Source organism: Podarcis liolepis, assembly GCF_965112155.1.
Source record: "Podarcis liolepis genome assembly, chromosome: 3".
NCBI lineage: Eukaryota > Metazoa > Chordata > Lepidosauria > Squamata > Lacertidae > Podarcis > Podarcis liolepis.
In genome coordinates this window covers 36,283,065-36,289,064 of record NC_139557.1, presented here as the reverse complement: position 1 = coordinate 36,289,064, position 6,000 = coordinate 36,283,065, and the positions used below count along the sequence as shown (strand labels likewise).

The 6,000-nt window shown below is 45.3% G+C and overlaps 1 long non-coding RNA gene across 1 annotated transcript in view; it reads right to left on the bottom strand.

The window, feature by feature from the left end:
* Positions 1-618: 618 nt before the first annotated feature.
* Positions 619-6,000, bottom strand: part of LOC310703529 — a 93,885-nt gene continuing 88,503 nt past the window's right edge. The window contains exon 4 of the long non-coding RNA XR_014524225.1: positions 619-792. This is a non-coding gene — a long non-coding RNA (uncharacterized lncRNA). The remainder of the gene's footprint in view (positions 793-6,000) is intronic.

Here is a 6,000-nt window from a genome sequence, read left to right as displayed (position 1 = left end):
AAAAGAACAGGCTGTCTGAAAATGACCTAAGGCCTGTTTGTGCAGGCCAGGCTTGAAAGTATTTGGAAGTGTACATCTTTATGTACATCTGAATCCTGCAGCATTCACACATGTGCTGAAGGAATGGGTTTCCAAAATCTAAAATCTGATTGCGCAGGCGGTCTGAAACGGGCCCCAAAATCCTCATTTTTCCTTCTCCAAGGGTGCATTAGCTAAAACCCATTAACTTGAGCACTTGAGCAAATGCGTAACAAGAACACAACTGTATAAACAAAGCTCTCTCCTTTATCAGTTTGTGACACCTAATGAATGGCCTTGTCAGTTCCAAAGTGGAGAGACCAGGGATGACACATCTGGGTATCATATTCCTTATCTTGTAAGGGTAAGAAGGTCACCAACTCTAAGAGTACTCCTGGCGCCATTCCCGGGGGGCTGACAAGGTCTGTGCGTCAGTGTAGTCAGGGGGTAAGATAAGACCCAGATGTGTCATCCCTGCGCAGTCAGATTTTAGATTTTGGAAACCCATTCCTTCAGTGCAAGCGTGCGTGCACACATGCACACACAGTGCGGTGCAAGTACTACAAATAACCTGAACACTCACATGTACCTCACCTTTGTCTGACTATTCTGAGACTCTAGAACTATAGAAGGAGAAGTTGCCAGGCAGATGCTTCCTTCTCATAAGCAGAGGCTACCGTAGGATTTGTGTTGCAATGCAGGTAGAAGTGAAACAGGCTTCAGACGGAATAATAATCTTGGCCTCCTCAGGCCTGGTGATGATACTGCTGACAGCTGGAGGAGGAGAAGCAGAAACAGATTAAGAGGTTACTGCTGTAGGTGAAGCTATTTGAGGTTATAAAATCAGCAGGAGGACTGCAGTGCACAAGTAGGAGCCAGGATGATGTCTGGTATTGCACAGCACACCTGGAGACAAGCAGGAACTTTGTAAGTTCTTTGTAACCAAAAGTCTGACTGCTCAAGGTATATGTACACGTCACACATTAAACCACATTTAAGACACTTTCCCCTACTTTAACCCTTTAACTAAACTACAATTCCCATCAACCTTAACAAACTACAGTTCCTGGGATTCTTAGGAGTGGGGAAAACGTGTTTTAAATATATAGTGTGCATAAAGTAAAGGTAAAGGTACCCCTGCCCGTACGGGCCAGTCTTGACAGACTCTGGGGTTGTGCGCCCATCTCACTCAAGAGGCCGGGGGCCAGCGCTGTCCAGAGACACTTCCGGGTCACGTGGCCAGCGTGACAAAGCTGCATCTGGCGAGCCAGCACAGCACACACAGAAACGCCGTTTACCTTCCCGCCAGTAAGTGGTCCCTATTTGTCTACTTGCACCCGGGGGTGCTTTCGAACTGCTAGGTTGGCAGGCGCTGGGACCGAGCAGCGGGAGCACACCCCGCCGCGGGATTTCGAACCGCCGACCTTTTGATCGGCAAGCCCTAGGCGCTGAGGCTTTTACCCACAGTGCCACCCTCTGGGCTCCTTTGAACAAGAGAAACCAAGAGCATTAATTTTTGCACATTCCTGACATGCATGACAATTTCTCTGTTGCCACACCCTGCCGCTCCTTAATCCCAGTTTCAATGGCTGTGTTCTGGAATGGTGCTTTTGATGTTTGTTTCCCCGTCACCTTGCTTATAAAAGACAATGGAAAGATAACCAGTAAAGGCCGGCATGATACTATACTTTATGGGGATGGCAGGAGAGGTGGTGGACATAGGAACAAAGCCCTAAAGAGTTTCTAATGTTCAGCTGCAGAACTGAAAAGAAATTTCCATTGCTAGAGATGGATGCAAGAATGCATTTTTGATTACACAGTAACTAGTTATCAATTAGTTTATTAGTTATTTTGCATTTATTTATTGCATTTATATCCTACCTTGTTCTCCAAGGAGCTCAAAGTAGCATGTAGAAGAAGAGTTTGGATTTGATATCCCGCTTTATCACTACCCGAAGGAGTTTAAAAATGGCTAACATTCTCCTTTCCTTCCTCCCCCACAACAAACACTCTGTGAGGTGAGTGGGGCTGAGAGACTTCCAAGAAGTGTGACTAGCCCAAGGTCAACCAGCAGCTGCATGTGGAAGAGCAGAGACGCGAACCCGGTTCACCAGATTACGAGTCTACCGCTCTTAACCACTACACCACACTGGCTCTCCCTCTCCTCATTGAATCCCCACAACAACCCTGTGAGGTAGGTTAGGTTGAGAGACAGTGACTGGCCCAAGGGTACATGTGGCAGACTGGGGATCTGAACTTTGGTCTCCCTGTTCCTAGTCTGACACTCTAACCACTGTACCACACTGGCTTCAACAGCCGTATAAGATAGTTCTAGAGGGGATCACACCCATGCCACAGGTAGGAGTGGAGGCCAAGGTCACATCCATGCCATATCTCAGTTTATACCACTTTAACAGCTGCAGTGAATCCTGGGAACCACAGTTTTTTGAATGGAAGGGTAGCTCCCCTAGATCAGCACCCTTAACAAACTACAGTTCCACTTTTAAAGTGGAGTAAGTGCGCTTTAAATGCATGCCGTGGATATGACATTTAAGTCAAAGATAGTGTGGATTCCCAAGGGCCACCCACTGTGCTCATACCTGAGATGAGATTTCCCAGCTCACAGGCTCTAAAAGCCACTGTGCTATGAGGGAGAAAGGGGCTAGACAGCAGGCATGATAAGATCACCCCCCCCCCACCTGGTAGGCCTTGCGTTGAATTTGCATCACATATCCTGCAGTGTATGCAGTGCTCTCTGGTGTAGTTATTGCTAATGATATCCCAAGGCAGTAGGAGTTATGTGAAATTAGGCTTCAGCTTTTGAATAATTAGCTTCTTGTGGATAGTGGTCATGAATCGTATTATTTCGAATTAGAACAGGCTTGAGAAAGGTGGGGGGGGGTAGAGGGTTGTGTGGTTTTCTTTCTCTCTTTAAACTACTGCTGGAGGGAGACTCTGGCCTGCTTCAGACATAATGATAAATCATAATGCTCTTCCATTAGAAAGAGTGAGACTCCTGCCTCGTGTGGCAATGCTGGGGGTAGGAAGCAGTGGTGAGATGTCAGGATGACAGAACTGGCCATGCCATGTGGCCTGCCTTTCCTGCATGCCTTACCTAACTTGCTGTCTCCAGAGAATGCCCTTTGCCAGTGTGGAAGTAAGATTCATTTGTCAGCCTAGTAAGCTTCTGTACATGGAATGGGAGAGGAACACCATATTGTTCCGTTGCCTTAGGAAGCCAGAGGCCTTAGGTTGGCCCTGAACATTGCAAGGAGAAGCCATGGCAAGCCTTTGCACGTGAAGGGAGGTAACTGGAAGCTTTCACTTTCAGATTTGACAAACCAACGTTACTTGTTAACATCTAGGGAAATGGTGGTTTATTCTATCTGTGGTTGGGGGGGGGGGGGACTGGAAGCATATACTTATCCTAGTGTCTATGAGCTAGCTAGAGTTACATCAAACTGCAGTTTTGCCAGTTCTGAGGTAATGGAAAACAGTGATTTCTTCAAAACCAAAAGTAGAAGTTTTTTATCTCCTTGCTTTGCACATGAAGGAGCAGAGGGAAAGGACCGTGTGCCTCAGACTCAAGGTGGGGAACTGGATCTAGCTGGTGGGCTACATTCTTATCTCACTGATCCCTGTGGGCCAACTTTGATATGTAGGCAGAGCCTCCCACCTGTCAAACACCTCACATCATTATCAGCTGGCTAGCAATTATAACAAGCCCCTTTGAAGTCCATTTTCAGGCATGGCAAGCTGTCTGCAGAAGAAACAAGCCTGTCTGAAAGCACAATCTGAATCCAATCCGCCCCTGCAGATGGACAAAGCTGGGATTAAGAAGCCATGCTTTCAGCATCAGTTGGCACTGACAGTAAGCCCCAGTTGCAAAGGAACAGTTGGGAGCTCAGTTTAATCCTCCCAATGTTCCTTGGGAGCCATAGCATGACCAGCCCCTCATGTGATATCAGGCAGGTGGGCATGTTACGGTGAAACTGTCTTGTGGACCAAACTGGGACCTGAATCGGGCCTAATTAGGTTTGGGGGGGTGGAGATTCTTCACCCTTGCTCTAGGGCGTTAGCGTTGTGTCTAAACTGGGCTCTTTTTTAACATTATGTGCATAATTCACCTATGAACCCTGTCAGCAGAAGCCCTCTCTTCCCCCCATATCCCCCAAAGAACCCCCAGAAAAGTGCATGGGCGAAAGAGAGGAGGATTGTACTATTTTATGTGCTTGCGCAGATGGAACATGTGTACTGGTGTGACACTGAGTTCCACCATGTGCCTAAAGCGAGCTCTTAAACTCAGCTGCATGTTCAAAGTGGGCCTCCATCTACGCTCTTCTGTGTTAATTCTGGGAACATGATGTACTGGCCTCCTTTCTTTCTCTGCACCTGGAAGCTGTTGAAATACTCTGCAGTTGGTTATCTGGTTATTGTTGTCTTGTTATCAGCCTCAAATGGCGAGGGCTCAGTTCAGCTTTAAAATTTATGCCACAGTTCAGCTTTAGAAGTTTACCATATAATTGACAAAAACATTAAAGCACAAGCCTTGACATTTAAGCCTAAATTTTCATTGCACTGAACACACATTTTGCATATCTCTAAATCAAGCAATAAAGATGAAGAGTCTCTGTGAATGCGATGCACCTTTTATTTATTCAATCAGAATTGTATTATCTGCTTGTGATTCAGTTCATTATCTTTTTCAAAACGTGGGGGTGGGGATGTGTATTTTGTATGCTTGCAAATGCCAAGAGGCAATAAGGGGTAGAGTTTGGCACCAGCCCTCAAACATTCCATATCTTCATTTGCTTCTAAAGGACAATAGCTGCTGCAAGAGAACCTTATCTCATTGATTGGCTCCATCTCCCACAGTTTTTGCTGCATAGAGAAAATTCAAGACTCCTATTGATTTGTGTTTATGCCAAAAGCAGAATAATCTAGAGAGGGCTGGAGAAGAGAATGGGTCTCAGGACATGACTTCTCAGGGCATGGTCTTTTCAATTCTGGGAAGTGACATTGATGGACGGTATGGTTGCCAATGGGCTAAGAACAGTAGCATGTCCAACTCCCTAAATGTTTTGGGAGGAGGTTCACCAGCCCCCAGAAATTGTGTGTTTAAGATGGTGAAAATTGACCTTGTTGATATATATAAAAGGCAGTGTGAAAACAACTTGCAACATATTACTTGGTCGACCTGCCTGATTTGTGTAGCTCACACTTGTGCACTAAGCAACAAGGTTCTTAAGCTTGTGCTGAGTGTGCCATTGTTGCACATGCTGCTATATATGAAACAACACAGTCCCTCCATAGTTACTTGCGCAGATTCTTTTGAGCAGAGTTAAACAAGACAATAAAAAGCCAAAAGTAGGAAGTGACAGTGGCAATGCCAGTGGGGGATTGCTATCTAACATGCTCCCTTGCTCAAGTCTGCTGGGCCACTTGTGGGTGAACTAGACATTATAAGAAGCACAGAGCCTGCTGTTGCTCCATCTCTCTTTACACACTCTGACTGACTTTAGGTTCTCAGGAATAGCTCTGCAGCAAGCATTCAGGGCAAAGCCTTGGAATGTAGAGTAAGGCCAGGTAGAACCTATTATGGCTTAAACAAGTTTAGCTTGTAGTGAGAGAACCTGACTGAAACCCAGATTGGAACTACTCCAAGTTAGGGGTGGATAAATCAGTCTTTTCCTGGTTCATGTCATCTTTGTATGGGTTCACCCATAAGTCTATTCCATCCCATTTCTATGTTAATCTGCATTTTAAAAGAATCCACATGAAATTTTGCATTTCAATACTGTATGGTTTCAATACAAACATGGTTTCTCTTAAAATATGCATTTTTGAACATATTTTGAAAATCTCTTAAAAATCAAGAATGGCACATGGCACATATGGGAAATGCGAAAAACCACCAAAATCTAATAGCTTAATCCTATACACTTCTACTCAGAAGTGAGTCCCTTTGCATTTAATGGAGCT